The sequence below is a fragment of the Coturnix japonica genome, chromosome 3, assembly GCF_054131305.1.
Source record: "Coturnix japonica strain WE chromosome 3, WE-NBRP24, whole genome shotgun sequence".
NCBI lineage: Eukaryota > Metazoa > Chordata > Aves > Galliformes > Phasianidae > Coturnix > Coturnix japonica.
In genome coordinates this window covers 42382642-42400660 of record NC_140665.1, presented here as the reverse complement: position 1 = coordinate 42400660, position 18019 = coordinate 42382642, and the positions used below count along the sequence as shown (strand labels likewise).

Sequence of the window (18019 nt, the reverse complement as noted above, 5' to 3'; positions counted from 1 at the left end):
AGCAACCTTTCTGTCCTGGAGGTCCTCTGAAACGTGAAATTGGCAACAACAAAAGAACATATATCTTTGGACAACAGCACTCTAAGTCATTCTACTGCTTTGTTGTTCTTTCTTTGTAATCTCTCCCAGAGTGATGTAAAAAGCTTTTTTTGACGAGTTCAAAAACATTGTTGTTCATTCCTATAGTCTTGTATGCTGAATAAATATAGGCACAAATAAGAGCAGCTTTAGCCCTGCACCAGACTTCCCCATCTCTTTCTGTTAACCTTAAAGTTCACTGTGCTGAAAGCTAATAGTGCCTAGTTGTCAAGAAGCCAGAATAATGACATTTTGTGCCATTATTCTAATGTGTTTTTCACTGTACATTTTCTTTAATTATTTGCATGAGTAACATCATTATGCATTCATGCCAATACAATTCTGATAATTAATTTACATGATGGCAATTTCTTAATGATTTTGATGTCAAAGTTAATAGCAACAGCTGATAGTTGATCTGTTGGTGCCGACATAAATTTAACTTTTAATGTATTAATGCCAAAACCAACAGCAGCCTCACATTACTCTAGAGAAAAAATAAACACCCGTTGGGTAAAAATTTCAGTGGAAAAGTCTTGATCCTTACCCGAGGTTCATAGGTTTGAAATAGAACATGTCATATTCTTACTTTATCTTGTTTTATTTATTTATTTGCATCAGTAATATTACTGATGCCTGAGATTTAAGAGATCAAATTAGGTGATAGCATGTAATAGCTGATGTTCTCTTGCCTCCAGCTTGTTGCATACATTCTGTAATGAAAAAAAAAAAAGGGGAAAAAAAAAAAAAAGTATTAATTAAGCTTTTTATCTGTCTGGTTCTTTAAACATGAACTCCAAGCTGCACCACAGTGGGAAAATCTGGAACTGGTGTCTGAACCTGAACCTCGTATTTTGCTTTGTGATTTCAGCTTGCACAGTGTGGTAATGACATCAGCAAAGTAAACTCGATGCGAAGGCAAATACTGTTAATATCAGTAAAACAAGAAACAGATCAATGCATAATAAGGCTTGAAAAATCAATACTTTTAGTACATTTTTATTGTATGGAAGTGATGTGTAGATTAAGCAACAACTGCATACTATTCATCTGACCTTTTTTTTTTTTGGTAGGCTCCTGCTAAATATCACAAAGCAATTATATCACAGAATACAAGGACATTCTTCAGCCATTGTCCAGGTGCTCTGACAATGCCTTTAGAGGCTTACAGACATTTTTATTTACCAGTTAAATAATTTACTATACCTCGATATTGAAAAAACGTATGTGGAACAAATTACGATATCCATAAAATGGTGACGGTCGCTTCCCTTTATTTCTTTTTTAATCAAAAGTGACACCTCATTACATGACACAGTTGCTAACATAGTATTTATTTCCATCCACTTGAGACAGTTAAATGTATAGGTGAAATATTAAAAAACTTTACAAATGAAACTGACCCTGCCTTGTATTTCAACCCTTTCTGCAGTTGTTTTTTCAGCAATTATTATCACCAAGCGAGAGCACATTCCATTTTATATAACAAGGAGACAATTGTACAGCCTCAATTAGACCTTCAGCTGCTGGAGTATACAGAGCTGTTGGTGTAGTCCCAGATCACCTGCTTTTTCAAGACCTTTTCTACATCAGCTTCCACTGGTGAATTTTCTTTCCATACCTGCTGAAAAACAAATTTCTATCTCTGATTCTTTTTAGTCTATTTTATCTTTGCTTCAGAAAAGTTTGGGCACATAGATGTTTAAAGCCTATTCCCCAGAAATCATGCTTGTCACTGGAGACTTTTGCTGTGCACACCCTGGGCAGATGGACATTGCTGCATTTGGAGACAGCTTTTGCTGAACAATTTTCAGACTCCTGCTTGCAATGACAAAGGAGCAAAAGGAGGTCAAGGTAGGTGAATTGCCTTTTAAACAGCTGCTTAAAACAGTTTTCAATTAAAGACTAGCATTGGCCTTAATGAACAGCTGTCCTGAGGCATGTAAAGCATGCAGCTGCATAGAGCACCTTTGACAGAAGCCCTGCTTATCTCTACGAGCTTACAGCAGTGCAGCTGCTACTCCCTACTTCCAGCACACTCACTGCCTCTGCCCAGTGCAGTGCCTGAAAGGCAATGCTGGGCACCTGGCTCTGGGAAGGACTGATGGCTTACCTAACTGGCACTTTGTAGGAGGAGGTAGGAAGAGGAAAGGATGGGAGAAGCAGCAGGCAGTGGCCAGTCTAGGAGCTGGAGATACCTCTGCTAGGAAGAATCTATCCAATATATGAGGCTCCCCAGTAATAAAGAGAAAATCTGCTGAGAGGGAGATGTCTACATGTGTTGCTTGCACATCTGCAAGTGCACGGGAGATCTTTGCCTGTGCACACGCTATATGTTGATGTCTTCTCTTCCCCAATTTCTGGAAAGCAGGAGATGTAATGGTCTGGTGCTTAATTCCCGAGAGCTGTCTCTGGATAACTGTACTTTGGAAGAAGCCTGTAGGATGACACAGGCTTTGTTTACCCAGAATTTAAAGATAGCCTTTACAGTGTACTATAAATGTAGGTGTGCAGCTACACATCTGCAAAGTCCTCTAAAAACAGTGCTCTGTCAGTGGAGTACAGGATAAAATCATAGACAAGAGGAGACATCCAAGAGACTCTGGACTCCAACTGCCTTCTGTCATGACATATATCTCATCACACAACTGGATGTTCAGACATAATCTGGGCTCAGCTCAAACTTTTATTCTTAAAAGAGCATTAGGCTGAAGAAGATACTAGACTAGACAAGATACAAGTAAGGACAGTAAGAAAGTAGGCTGGAAAAGAGCCTGATATATAGAATAAAGATATTATATAGGTTTTCTGAGAAGTGCTTAATCCCTACATATTTGTCTGTGGCGAAAATTTGGAGATATTTTCCAATACCGGAATAATTTCTTATCGACACCTTTATTTTTGTATAGAGAAAAGAAAAAGGGAGACTTCTTTTTATACAAAATTACCCTGTATTAATTAAAGATTATTTCAATAATAATTTTAAAATAATAGTATTTTATGTTATGAGACTTTGAGAAATGAGCAGAATGCCAATCGACTGACCTTTTTCCTTTGTCTTCAGAAAACTTTTTTTTTTTTTTATATTGCTCAAGCTGCCTTTGGAAACAGGTTAGTCAAGAACACTTGTCAGTTTTAAGAATAGCTTCTCAACAAGGAGCAGCAGTGTAAATGTTATCTTTATTACAGGTGAGAAGGAAATTTCTTAAAAGCATTTCTGAGTGGTGTTGGCTTTGTGGGTTGATTGTTGGAAGGTACAAGAAATGTGACTATGATTGTGGTTTGCACACTGAGAGGCTCTCCCCCACAACCCAAATGGCTTTCAGGCGTGTGGCATTTCAGAGCACTCTTTTTTTTGCCTCCAAGCATGTGGAATGCCTGGGCAGAAAACATTCTTTTTGGTGTAGGTCTTGTCATGAATTGGACACAAGATGTCTGAAAGGTAGTGTAGGAGTTAGAAAGGGAGGCTTTAAAAATTCAGATCTGTCTCATGACTGGGAACATTACTAATGAAAGTATGTTTGTGTTGAATGCTGAAACTAAATGCCCCATAGAACAGAATGACATTTAATTTTTCCTTCCCCAAAATTCATACAGAAGTTTCCATTGCCTTGAATCTGGCCCTGCTAACTTAGCCTGTGAGTCAAAAGCTGCTCCCTACACTTCACATAAACACCCACACCCAGCCAAAGGCATCTCATATTATCTTCCATGTCTTCAGCCTCTCAATTATTTGCTACACCCAGTTATGATGGGTCATCTTAAATTAGCTCCCCAGTGACTCAAACATTTATTAACTGCTCAGATGCCAGGAGTTCAGCATGAGCATGAAGGCCAAGGGCCTGAGGCTTTACAATGGACGCTATTTAGGGCACAAGTGATAAAAGTCTTTTTGCAGACTGAAGTGTCGCAGCAGGGTGTCACCTGGGAGAGGGGTGCTGCTAGAATGTCCTTGTCAGCCCGAGATCTCTGTTTAGTTTGACCGGGGGGTTGCTGGCAGCTGTTCTGATATGGCCCTGACACCAAGCTGATTTGGGCAGAATGAGGGATCTCCACATGCTGTAAATAACTGAATCTCACTGAAAACAGCAGACCCTTGTCCCTCTGCTCCTGGCCATGCCAGCTGGCTGCTCGCCCCTTGGGAGTGGTAGATGCAGAGCCTGGGCCACCTCTGGGCTCTGCAACAGCATCTTTCTCCCCTGGGTTTTCACACTTTGCCCTGCCAGCCAGGGCCCTGGAGGGAGAACAACTAAGACCCTGAACACCACTTGGTAGTTACTGAGCTCTGTTCACAAAGGCCATCCTCCAGCATGGAAATGTGGAGTGCTCCAAAGGAGGGGATGCATCTTGTTAGCGATGTCCTTTGATATGACTGAGCTGTGGATTTTGAGGGAGATGGAAGCAACTGTACTCATTTTCTCTAATCTGCTGCAAGCTCGGGGGTGTGACTGTGAATATGATCTGAGTGCTTTGGTCCTTAGCGCAAAAGCTGCTTTCTGCAGAGGTAGTAATTAGTCAGTAGGCAGCCTAGCTACTAAGTACAATGCTCATTGTTTCTCTTCTTGACAGCTAGCTCAGGCTGGTTATTAACACAAAGAAAAGCTTTCACTTTGAAAGTCTTATTTTTCCCTCTGTCTTCCACCATTACATTTCCTCTGCAGAAAGCAAGCTGAAACCCTTAATCTGCAGCTGGTCTCGCAGAATCTCTTTAAGGTGCCATCTGATGTGCAGGTCCACAAGTCTCAGACTGGACTAAGATCAAAAGAAGCAAGTGGCGTGTTTTGGCAGAGCTGCTCTCTGAGTTCCTCTTGTACACACTGCTGCATGTTGAGCTGGGTGAAGGTTCTGCAGCAGAAGTTCCACATTTTGTTCAGAGGTAGCACTGTAACAGCAGGAAACTTATTTTGCCTGGTACTTCTTATCAAATGAGGATCGATTGTGCTGAATTTGTTCTGTAGCCAACTGGATGTCTTCAGTCTACAGACTGCAGAGACATTTCACTGTAACTGGATAGTAACTAATGCCTACTCATTCCGCTGTTTTGTCACCCAAGGCTCTAAGCTATAGATTTTACAGACTAACTGTACCAAGCAACATGTTTTTAATACAATAGACATTTACAGTCTGTAGTACCAGAATACATAAAACCTTAAAAAAAATCCCATGTTTGACTCCTAAATCAGATGATTTTGAAGGAGTCGTGTGTATATATATTTTTTTCACCCACTTCAGACTTACACACATACAGTATTTGCAATTGTTTGCATATGTTAGAATCTCTTGCATTTAAATAGCTCATTATGCAAATATTAACAAAATACATGGATATTTATTTTTACTGTGCCCTCTATTCAATCACTGAGCTGAGATTTAATGTCTAAACATTGTCTGCAGTGTCACATGTGCAGTAATGTATTATGAGTAATTATGTGCTATATACAATTATACAACAAAAATTATAGATTCAAAAAATAGTAACATTGCAAGGCCAAGCACTGTGGTTCATGTAACAAGAGTTGACATACAATCCTAATTCAATCCCCAGTTATATACGTGTGTCATAATTTATTACTTTATTTATATAAAGCCTTTATTGGTCAGACTCCGGTGGTCTCGGAAAGCTTTCAGTTGTGATGGGCACATGACTACATCTCTGGCCAAGGCCCCAGGCTCCAGCCAAGCCTTGGGATCAGACCAAGGCCAAATTTGCAGTGTTTCTCAGGAAAGAAGTCTTCCCTGGATTTGGTCACCTAAGCAACAGACCTGGCTTAGTGAGCATGTGTCTCATTTTCTCATCCCAATTGCAAGAGCTCGCAACAAGAGAACACCCTGCATTAATTTACCTCTCAGTCCAGAGCCATGCATAGAGCAAGACTAATTTTGCATTTGAGACATTTGAAAGAGCACTGTGTTCTCATATAATCAAAGCCTGAGTCTGAAGTACATTTTGTTGAAAGGGTTTGGACCAGAATACCTTCCACCAGGAAACGCTGCTTTATAAGAACTGAAAAGTTTTGTAGGAAGGTTTTGCATATGATGATATTTTTAACAGGAAAAATAAAAGTAAGCAATTCATAACTTTCAGTGCAAGTATTTCATTATGGACTTCATTTCTTTTCCTTTAATTTCAGAGATTGTCGTAGAATCAAAGAATCATAGAATCACAGAATATCCCGAGTTGAAAGGGACCCACAAGTATCACTGAGTGAAACTCCTGACCTTGCACAGCACCACCCAAAATTCAAACCATATGTATATCTGAGAGCATTTCTGAGAGCAGTGTCCGAACACTCTTGGAACTACGGCTCTTGGAGCTGTGCCCACTGCCCTGGGTGGCCCGTTCCATGTCCACCGCCCTCTGGTGCAGACCCTTTCCCTAACACCCACCCTGCCTCTCCCCTGACAGCTCCATGCCGTTCCCTCTGGCCCTATAGCTGTCACACAGAGCAGAGCTCAATGCTGCCCCTCCACTCCTCACGAGGAGCTGCAGCCACTGCGTGGCCTTCCCTCAGCTCCTCTGCTCTGGTCTGAGAAAACCAGGGATCTCAGTGCAAATTGTCTAATTTGATTAGCGGGATGATCATTAGAAGTATATTTTTAATGGGCTTTGTGCATGCGCGATGCTTTCCTATATTTTAAGAAAGCAAACAATTTCCAGAAATTTAATTTCAGCACAATGTATAACTGCTATGAGGGGATACCCAATCTAAAAGCAGTTCAAGTTCAATAGCCATCATAAATTTCCAGATTAAGTTGAGTGATCTCATTCGTACATGCCATCCTTAGTTTCATCTATTGTATTGCAAAGGGTTTGTCCTTGGAAGGATTTTTTCACTGAAAACAGTAACTGCATTTCATTTTCTGAATTAAAAAAATATAGAGAGGATTTGCAAGATAAAAGGAGGACAGCTGAAGCCAATTTTTTAGTGTTAGCAGAATTGGTGATTAATATAAATAATTCAAGCAAAGATTATGTCTTAAGCTAATTTATAGCAATATGCAACCTGCCTTTTAATAAATGCCAGATTAAACACAAGTTTTCTTAAGCTGGGGACAGGTTGGACTACAGTAATATCACTTGGGTAAAGATTTCCCAGGCTGTTAAAATGAATTTTATCCTGAACCTTTTATTTCTAGTTCACAAAACTCTTTATCACTTCCTGGGGTTCTTATGTTAATTCACTTGCAGCTCAGCACACTGTGGCTATAGAAAAGGTAAAGCAAAACAGTGATGAAGGAGATTATCATGTAGACAGGCTGCAGGAAATATTGAGAATCTTATTAAAGAGCAATGCTTTCATAATGTTTCCTGTGAAATAACCAGTGTTTTGCTAGTGTCTGACATCCAGATAGGGAGGCTCCAGCTCATTGCTCAGATGCTGCCTATGGAGACATTTGGAAAGACGTGTGCTCACTGCAGGCAGGCTCGGAAGCATAACCTGGGCAGTAAGAAATCCACCTCCATAAAGGACGCAGCAACAACAGCTTGTTTGACTGTAGGCTTGACTGCTTTTTTTGTGAAATATTAATTGGATGGATAAAAGGAGACACAAGTAGTTTTCCATAGACCCTTAGTCTGAGGTGGCCACAACCTCTTCCAGTCTTTTTAACATTCTCTTCCTTAGGAGGTGCTTTTGGTGGATCTTAACAGAGGAATCAGCTTTTGATCTTTCAAAGCCTGAGGTTCTTGAACAACTTTACCACAGATGTAATGGCAGCAAGAAAGCTTGGAGGGATTAAAAACTGAATTCCTATGCATTTATGAAAGGAATTATAGGCCAGCTTTCCTTGCAGTAGCAGCCAGCTGTGGTTGGTGGTCTAGGAGTTTCCTGTGCTTGCCATTCAAAAGGTCTGTTGTCTTTCCAAAAGCTTCAGCTTCTGTTTGGAGGCCAGCAAAAGCTAGGTGAGGCATAGGTCCTAAGATGCAGGTTTAGGGGTCAGACATGCCCAGCTCCGTTGAGACATCAGTGGGGTTCTGTGTCTTTTGCTGAATACTTCTCCTATCTTATTCTCACCTTGTGGACTTGTGAGAGTTCAGCCATGTCCACATCCCATTTTCTCATCTAAAATAATAGGAGAAGCATTCCAAAAATCACTTTTATCAAGGCTGTGATGGTAAATGACTCTGAGGTACTTGAATAAAAAGCAGTCTCTGTGCAAATCCAGTAAGTCTGTAACATGGGTACTGGGAAGGTAAGGACCCAAGTATTTTCACAAGCTCACTTTCCCCTGCTGTGAACATAAGGCCCTCTCTGCCCCCATCTCCCTTTACTGCTCCATACAAGCTCTGTTTCAGCTGAGATGCAGAATGCCTTTAAAAAGAAACAGAAAAAGGAGTGCAAAAGAACAGAAACACCTATGCATTTCACATGATTTTCACCCACTTTGCCACACAGCTGCAAAAATGTTGTTTTTATTTAAATATAAACACTTTAAAAATAAACAAACAACAACAACAAAAAACCCCACTGCAACTTGTAAATAGGAAATGAAGTCACAATCCTCAAAATTATAATGGCAGGCACACAAAGACACAGTTGCTGGCACGGAATTCAATTAACAGATAGCAATCACCCTTGGGTGACTGTGTGAGGTGGAAATATACAAGCATGCTAATAAGTAATATCTTAAAGCCAAGGCGTTTATCAGCCAGCAGCCAGACACGGGCATAAGTGTGGGCAGACAGCACTGCTCTGGGATATTTAATAAAACCCGCTCTCTTCATTTGAGGATTTGTGTTTAATCATTTGGTAACATTTTAGAAACATCCAGGCTGGGAAACTTCTCAAACGGAACTGCTTAGGTCAGAAAACGTAAAGAGTTATTTACTGATACTAAAATAGCCAAAGGAATAGAGTGGATTGTAGGCAATATTAACAAAATTCTTTGTTGCCATCTTTTTGACCTTTTGAGTTTCTGGGGTATGCCTGCTATGTGAATCACAGCCTTATCTTGGGAAACATGCAGAAGGCATTCATTAAAACTGAGAAAGTAAATCATTGAACTGCTATTTTGAATTAAAATATTAACTTTTATTCTGTGTTGAAAGTCAAAAACTAAAATAATTTTATCCTGGGCTCCTTGAACTTTAATTTCCACTTTATTTGGGGCTTTTAAAGGCTCCAGGGAGGCCAAGATTTGTCATCCACCAAAAAATGTTCAATTTAAACTTCCTGTCAGGGCTTTCTTTGTGTCACAGCAGTTGGACGAACTTGCAGGCCTGTTATTTGTGGTTAAGGATTTTTGCTTGGAGGAAAGAGCAATCCAGAAGCAAAGTTGTGGCTTTCTTTATAGGGAGGCAGTTGAACTCATTAGGATACTTGTTAGAGTCTTCATGCAGAAGAAATGTTAACTCATGGTGGGAGTACATTCCTGAGTAACTCTCTAGTGTTAAAGCATTCATTGAATGAAAGTGGCTTGAGGCAGGACAAATGGAAGCTGGCCAGCTTCGCCATGGGACATGTAGGAAGCAGCATGTGTGAGCCATTAGCGAGGAAGTCTAGAGGCTTTTGGCTGAGGAGCAAATAGTGTTGCTGACAGATATTTATTGCTTTGCTTTTGGTTTTGCCTCTGCTTTCAGAGGACTGTCAAGCCTTCTGTGGGCATAAGCCCTGCTGCTGGGCTGGTGGCAGTGCAAAACCTGCTCTGCTTGCAGTCCTTCCCACCACGTCAGCAGCCCAAGGATCTGGGAGAGCTTCCCCTGGAGTGTGTTGCTTCAGGAAGCTGGGCTGTCCCTATTACTGGTAACACTGCCTGCTTGACCTAGGTTTGAACATTCTTGATGGTCCATGCAGGCTATGGTGACCACCAGAAATGAAGTGGTAGCTAAAGAAATGGGGAGGTTGTCTGATGTACACAAACTTAGCAACCTGACTTTGCCAAGAGGTTTGTAAAACGCAAATGTGGGCTGAAACAAATGTTGAGGACAGGTTGTGGGCATGCTAGAAGTACCCTCTAGTAAATATTCTTGCTAACTCTTTTTTTTTTTTTTTTTTTTTTTTTTTTTTTTGGCCTGGGGATTCATGTGATCTGCAAATCAGTGGCCAGTCTCCTCTGCCAGCCATTTCCCAAACTGCTGGCATGCAGCCCAGCTTCGGCTGTGCTCAGGAAGTTGTAAAGTGACTCTGAATAGCTGCTGTGAAGCTGTCCCTGCGCTGCTCCTGTCACAAAGAGTTTTCAGTGCCCGCCTCACTAATGGATGGGTTTCTGCTATACAGAGCACCGAACAATGCAGTGATACATTCAAGTTTTATTAGTGTGAGTTTAGAGTGGCCGCATTATTCATAATGGCAATGCTGCAAGAGAATTGTGCAGTTCATCCCAAACTGGAGACTGTAAATCCTGTAAGCCACACAGCACCATCGAATGGTGTGTTTTCATCACTTATTTTTGCAGGAAAGCTATTTGTATTCCCTCCGTATGTAAACCCAAGCTGTCTTAATATTGCAAGCCCAAACTGTGTTGGAGGAGGTAATAACAACAACAACAAAAAAGCCTCTAGTACATTTTAGGAAACTCTGCCGTGAAATTGTGATATTAAGACTTGGTACCTGCTGCCATGTTAGTGGGGAGCAGGCGCTGGGTGGTGGGCACCACCTGGGTGCTGCTGGAAGCACCTGGCTCTTGCCCATCAGCAAGTTACTGCAAGGGAGCCCTACACTTGGTTTGGGATCAAACATTGCTCTTCCTTGCTGCAAATCATGCATATGCGGGTCCTGTGTATGTATGGGATAAGGAGTGACTTTGTTTTTCTTCTGCCTGAAGTTCCTTTCACAGATAGCAGCTGAAACAGCAGGAAGTGTGTGAAGTGTGCTTGCTGGAGCTACGCTGGTGGGCAGGGTGGAGGCATATTGGTCAAAAGTTCAAGACAATTGTAATTTACTGTGAGGATGGCACATCAGCTGCCTTATATAAATAAGGCTTCACAGGCATCAGGGAGCAGTTCAAGCTATATGTCGGTTTGCTTCCATGCTCTCCTGAGAAGGCTGTCATCGGTGGAACTGGTGTAGGTTCACAGTGAGAGCAAGCAGTTGCTCAGGAAGAAGCAGTGACCTTGCTTTGTGTAGGCACCAGGTGGCTGCTGGAGAGATGAGGCTGATGTTTTGTGCTTCTGAGTCTGACCCAGTGACCCAGAAATGCAGGCCTCCACAATCTATTACCAGACTTTGCAGCTACCGACTCTTGCAAAATGCCTGTCCCTGTTCCAGCAGCCTCTGTAGGCCTGGGAGCCTGGCAGCAACTGCTCACCACCCACAGCCTGAGCACAGCACTTGTTAAGGGAAATACTCATTAGAAGAGCTGTGTATGCTCTCCATGGTGTGTGTTAGGACATGACTCAAAACCAATGGCTCCGGGGAGTTACATAGCAGCCAGTTGTAACCTTTGCACAACACGCTGCCTCAACATGCAGACACTCTTTCCCCTTCTCTCCTTCATCCACACCCACCTGGGTATGGCCTTTAAAATAATTAAGCCTGGACTGAGAGGGACCTCTGATTTCCCAAACCTTATGGCTGAAGCAAGCCCTCTACACGCCAGCAGTCAGTTCATTTGCTGTTGGCATTAACACTGGGACTGCTAACAGCAGCTACAAAAGGTTAAACATATTGGTAGAAAATCAACAGCATGATGCCCCCTTCTCCTGCTTCCCTCTGCTTCTGAGGTGTGTGAAACGTACCTTCTTGAGGTGGGAAATGGTCTCAAGGTGCATAAAGTATATAAGTTAATATTTCTCCAGCTCAGAACACATGCATTTATCCAAGAAGCTTTAAGGATATCTTCTATGATCCTAGTGTAGCAAAGCTCCTCTTCATTTGGTGCCTGGAAGAGAGGCAGAGGATTCCGCAGTGTTGGTTATTATGCAAGGCATGTGTTTTAAAACGTTAAGTACTTTGATTGTCTCTCATATAGCTAGTGCTGTCAGCACTTTTCACAGGGCTTTTATGTGCCTTTTTTCTCCCTGAGATACCTGTGTTCGCTGTAGAACTGATTCTGTTTCTGAAGCAATTCATTAAACATCTTCAGTGCACCACTTCTGTGAAGAGGTCAATTTGTTCTTTCTGCCTAGTGATGCAAAACTCTGGGCTTCAGTGGGTAAATGCAAGTGTTAGATGCATTTTTTTGCTGTTTAACTTACGGCCTCCTTCTCCAGCAATTCCCTCTTTTAACATATGCATTTATTATTCATGAAATGTGGAAATTGACACTACCAAATCAGTGCAGGACAGGTGCAGCTGGGTGGTCTAGCATGCATAGGGCAATCAACTCATTCTCTTCTAGAAGAGAGATTTTTCTCAGGGCCGTGTATGGGAACTGTTGAGTCACAGCCCAAACCACTGACTGAGCACCTGGGGAAAGGTGAAGGCAATCCAGCTCTGTGACCAGAATGGGTGGAGCCTGGCTGCACATCTAAGGACCTCATTTAAGGGCTGACTGCCCTAGAAAAACATTTCTTTCTGGAGATCCGTTCTTGGCCAGGGTTTCCTTTGTGAACCCAGACTCTTCTGATGTGGGTGAACAATCTTCTTCCTTTCCTTTATAGCACCTTTCTAACATGCTGGTCCTTCTGTCATTGCGCTTCTGTTGTATTGCTTTTCCCATTGTACTGATTTGTCCAGTTTCTACAGGCAGAAATAAGCTGTTTCTTTCTTCTAGGTTCCCTTTTCCTTTTTTTTTTTCTTTTTTTTTTTCTTTTTTTTTTTTTTTTTTTTTTTTTTGACAAGGCATATTGATGGTTTGGTACATGCTTGTGTAATGAGGTTCCTGGAGTACTGCCAACCAGAAAGTGGTTCCTTATTAGGGTCATGCACAAGCTGCTGGATAGCCCTTGGGTTTTTGTCCTCTCTGAGACAGTCTCTGGTGGATAAAAGCAGGGCTCCTGAAAGAAGCCTAGAGCCTAAAGCTCGGTAAACTTCTTCTCTTGCATTATAGCTTGAAGTTTAAATGCATCTGTAAGTTATCTGTTACTAATAAATCTCCACCCCTCCATTCTTCAGGTCCAAATGCCTCACTTTATCCTACATAATGGTTGTTGCTGCTTTCATTTTTTAATTTTTTTTTCCATTTTCCCCCTCATTTTCCTGATCTTTATATATATTTCAATATGGAAGTTGATTTGGATCAAATCTTCACATGCTAGATATGATAGGGTTCTTGTTAAACAGCAAATACTAGGCTGGTTGGATTGTGGAGCAAAGGTGAACTTTGCCTCAGTCTTGTGGAAATCCTAAATAAAGGGAGTTTGCATTTCTCCCATTATGCCTACTACTGTTTTGGAGTCTACTTTAGTTCTGCCGTTGCTGCTGGGAATATGGCTCACAATGTTTGGCCTGTCCACCAGTTTTGGAGACAGCACACTGCTTCCTGCCAAGATGAAAATCGGTAGACCTTCATGAAGTAATCCACAGGCTCTTGATCAATATTAAATGAATACACTGGGGAAAGTAACTAGGGCTATTAGAATATCAAGCGTATTAACTAATTTGTCATCCCAAGGAGTTAATACATCCTCAGAACAATTATTATTTCTTTTAAGCATTACTCTTGTATTGTGTATTTTGGTAGTTACATCTTCTTTCTGACCAGGTTTTTATTTAATGTAAGTAACAAAACATAACTTTCTGAGCTGTATTTTGCATACAATAAGGTTTCTGTTTGGAAAACATATTTTTTCCTTTTTTTCTTTCCCCCCCTTTTTTTATTGAGACAAAGTCAGACTCTTAGTTTCAGAAGAAAAAGTGGTTGCAAAGAGTTACTAGAAAGCATAAAGCATTGGGGATATCAGGGGTAACAATCTCAGAGCTACTAGTTTATGAAATCTACAGTTATTTTCCTTCTGGTATAGTGGTATTTTCTTTCTTTCTGTCATCACAGAAAGGATCTAAAGAAGTATGTATTTGGATAGCTGAAAATTTCAAAGGATGCTGACCAACTCCATTGTTCTTTGTTCTGGTCCAGCTGAAATATTTTCAGCCTGTGCTTCATTTCCAAACAAACCTAAAAAAAGCCTGAACAGTAGGTGATGCCTCACGTTTCCTGCTGGAAAAGATTTCAAAAGCTCATAAAATGCCTTCAGACCATACAATATATCACATCATATTAATTTATGGTAGTCAATGAGCAGTCGGAAATGGTAGAGGAGATAGATGGAGAGCCCGTAATATTCAGCTTTATTCACAACTATATATCAGAGTCCTTTTTTTTCTTTACATGCAGTTTAGGCACAGCACCTCATCTTCCTTACTTCAGGAAGAAAAAAAAAAAAAGGAAAAATTCACATAGTTGTGTTATATTATGTTCTCCAAGTAACAAATTCCCTCTGCCAACTATCTGTGGGTGTGCAGCCCTTCCTTGGGAACATGCTGTATCTTCTGAGTTCCTGTGTTTGTGATATCACAGTGCTTCAGCTCTGCAAAGCCATGAATGGGGCCATTATGAGGGACTGCTAGATGATTAAGATTCTGAGAAGGGTAGGCTGCTAAAAAGTGTGTTTAGTGAGGAAATTACAAGGCCAATAAAAAAAAAGTCTTTGCGAGTTCTAACTGTGTTCTTTTTTTCTGTGGGTCTAATTTTTCAAGGTCTGGCTGGATCACGTTGAGGTTTTCTTTCATCCCTTTTTTTTCTCTCCACAACAGGAGTTGGGGCTGGAGTCTAAGCCCAAGTTAATGAAGCTGCCTCAGAGTCAGGCAGGGAAAGAATAAACCACAGCTCTGAGAAGCAGACCGCTGGAGGTTCCTCTTTCTTGCCGCTCACTGGAGTTATTTGATTTGGGAACAAGATAAGAATTCATAATATTTGATTTGTAGAATAACCCAGAGGAGGGGGGGAGAAAGACAGAAATACTAATTTTAGATATCATTTTAATCTCTCAGTTTTTTAATAGTCTTTCTGAGTTCTAATAGCATTAATCAAATATAAAACTCAGAATTTGGTGAAGCTGTGCACTCACTGAAAAATGCATCTCCAAATAGCCCACAGTTCAGCACTTCTTATTCTGTCAATACTCCGTGACCAGGGAAGGTCTGGAGCATAATTTTCTCCCAGTTATTCGCCTTCTTTTCTCCCTTTTTTTATTTCCCCACTAAGAAATACACCTGGCAATTCATTGCTGATTTCCCGAGAGTGTTATTCATGCCACTTTATTTATGTATGTATTATTCAAGTGCAAACTTTTGAAGTTCCTTGTGGTAATCTGCAAATCAAACTGATGGAGGCAGAAGGCTGGCCTTCACATCAAGTACTGTAGGAGCTGAGCACAGGCATCATGGCTGCTATCACACTGCATCTCACAGTGAGAGAAACAATTCAGCCTGCCTGAGTCTTAGGAGCAGGCTATGGATAGAGCTGGTAGAGTAGTCATCTTGCTTAAATTAAGCAAACTGTCTGCTGTAAGTGCCTAATTTTGGCAGCGGAACAGCTTCCAATGCTGTCTGCATGGATGTCATCTTCATTCTTAAGTGCTGGGAACAAATCACTTGCAGGAAATGGGCATATATTTATGGTTAACTCCTTCACACACTGAAAGTCAGCATGTTGGCATGGAACTTCTTATGTTCAAGTTTTACTCCTTGCTCTATTGCTGCACACTGCTGAGAAGAGCCTGGCCTCATCCATTTGCCTCCCATCTCCCTTTAGATATTCATACACATTTCTCAGATCCCCTCTCAGTATTCTTCTCCTCAGGCTGAAAAGACCTGGGTTACTCAGCCTTTCCCCATACAGAAGGTGCTCCAGGTGCTTAAGCATCTTTGTGGCCCTCCGCTGGACTACTTCTATGCAATCCCTCTTTTTTGAACTGGAGAACCCAGAACTGGACACAACAATCTAAATGTGTGACCTCATCAGGACAGAATAGAGTGTGAGGATAACATCGCTCAACCTGCTCGCCACTCTGCTTTTAATGCACCTCATGTACCCTGGTGGCGAAGTGGTAGGAATGCCACCTTGCAACACTGGGGCCCAGAGTTTGAATCCCCCCTGTGGCGCAAGTGGTAGAAGTGCCGCTCTGCTACACAGAGGCTCGAATCCCGGGGTTTGGACTCGATGATCTCTAAGGTCCCTTCCAACCTGCACCAGACTGTGAGACTATGATGGTACTATGATATGATACCATTAGCCTTCTTGGCCACAAGGCCGCATTGCTGGCTCATGGCCAATCTGTTGTCCACTAGGATCCTCGTGTCCTTCTCGACAGCGCTCTTCTCCAGCAGGTCATCTGCTAACCTGTACTGATGCATGTGGTTATTCTTCCCGCAGGTGCAAGACTCTACACTCGCTCCTGTTAAACCCTATCAGGTTCCTCCCTGCCCAACTCTCTAGACTGTCCAGGTCTTGTTGAATGGCAGCACAGCCTTCTGGTGTGTCAGCCACTCCTCCCAGCTTTGTATCATCAGCAAACTTGATGAGGGTGAATTCTATCCTTTAATCCAGCTCATCATTGAGTATGTTGAACAAGACCAGACCCAGCACCAGCCTCTAGGGAACACCACTGGTATTTCACCAGTATTTCTGTTAGTTTAGGCACATCCATGTTACACAGTCCCATGTTACCCTCTGAAAAACCTACACAAATGAAGTTCATTGATTATACAACGAGTAAGAAGTGAAATTCCTGTTGAATGCTTAAAGAAATCAAACCAAACGTTATCATTTTTCTTTATTGACTTAATATCATTCCCTTTCACAACAAAGGATAAAAATGTGTTTTTGAAATTGCTGTGTCCCTTTATGTGATATACTGGTTTTCACGTGGTAGGAATCTCAGTGGGAATATGCTGATTTATGCTGGCAGTCTTTCTAGTTGCTTATTTGAATGCCATCCTGTGATGTTACCTTAGTAGAGACATACTGTTCCTGTGTTTTTCATGCAACTGTGTCTCATCTGCAAAACTCAAATGTCACTGCCTCTCAGCAAAAGGTTACTGCTGAGAAACGTTTGAGCTTTAAATGAATTCTTAATTTTGAATAGGACCTTTTTTTTTTAAATATATATATATATATATGCATATATATATATATTATTTTTTATTTCCAATTATGTGTTGAGCAACAAGTTTAGCTCCAAACATCTCTGAAACTTGACAAGATTCAAATTTGGATCGAGCTGAAATGGTGTGACATCTATTTCTGACACATGGATAATTCAGTGTGCAAAGAGTGCATGCACACACAGACACACACCTGTCAATGCAAGTATATGTATCTCGGTTCAAGGTGGTACTTGAAATGTAGTAAGTAACTTATTCACTTTTCACTGAAATGTCACTGGAATTGAGTACATCTCATAAAAAAAAAAATTAAATCATTTATGAAAATTTTAACGTAGCTAAAGAAGTTACTGATGAGAAAAAAAAAATCAAAGGAAACAACTGTATTTGTTTTTAAATATCTCACAAGAATATTTGTAGATGTCCATTTGTCCCTTACCATTGTTTTGTACAGATAGAAAAGAAACATAATAGAAAGGAGAAGCCTTCTTATGTGGCTTGTGCAGTGTAATAGATCAAATGTTGGAAGTGTAGAAGGATGTTGTGTGGGCTGGATGGCAAAGCAGGGAATCAAGTTTGGAAATGAAGAAGACGTAGAAACTTTCTGGCTGTTCTGGAGGAAATGACTGTCTGATTTTTAGTTTTGCAGAAGCAAAGAGCGGGTGGCCTGAATATAAATCCTGTCTTACCAACAAATCCAGCATTTGGGATTGTTTACATAACCATTTCCAGCCTTGGCTCACTTCTGTTCTGAGTAAGTAGTCAAGGAGTTTGGGTACTTCTCAGTCCCTTATGGGCTGGCAGCACAGAGAGAAAGATCTGATCTGTTTAACTTCCGTTAGCCAGTATGGATGTACTCCCTAAAGGCAGAAATGTGAAGCTATCTTCATGCCTATCAGAAAAACTCCAGAGTACTGCTTTGGTGGGGAAAAAATGTTTAGTGCTTCAAGCACCCA

At 41.2% G+C, this 18019-nt stretch overlaps 1 long non-coding RNA gene across 2 annotated transcripts in view; it reads left to right on the top strand.

The window, feature by feature from the left end:
* Positions 1-18019, top strand: part of LOC107311501 (uncharacterized) — a 194096-nt gene that overhangs the window by 167653 nt on the left and 8424 nt on the right. The window contains exon 3 of one of the 2 annotated variants that reach the window (XR_014943957.1): positions 17705-17817. This is a non-coding gene — a long non-coding RNA (uncharacterized LOC107311501). Of the gene's footprint in view, positions 1-1151; positions 1477-17704; positions 17818-18019 lie in introns of those variants that run through there. The other variant, XR_014943955.1, reaches the window with a different exon arrangement.